A 219-nucleotide genomic window follows, 5' to 3' on the forward strand; every position below is an offset into this window, starting at 1 on the left:
TTCCCTGTATTCTATGCCATACTGTGTACTAATCCCTCAAAACCTGGTATCTGGACACCCATCTCCACCACTGTACTGAAACTGTTCTCAGAGATGCTGGTAGTATGGCCTTAGCCTAGGGACCATTAAGAGCCAATGAAATCTCAAGGGGAGGCTTTTATGACCATATAATCTCAACTACTGGGTGCAGACCTATGCTGAGCTGCAGTGGATTCATGG

The sequence above is a fragment of the Pteropus alecto genome, unplaced genomic scaffold (assembly GCF_000325575.1).
Source record: "Pteropus alecto unplaced genomic scaffold, ASM32557v1 scaffold75, whole genome shotgun sequence".
Classification (NCBI taxonomy): Eukaryota; Metazoa; Chordata; class Mammalia; order Chiroptera; family Pteropodidae; genus Pteropus; species Pteropus alecto.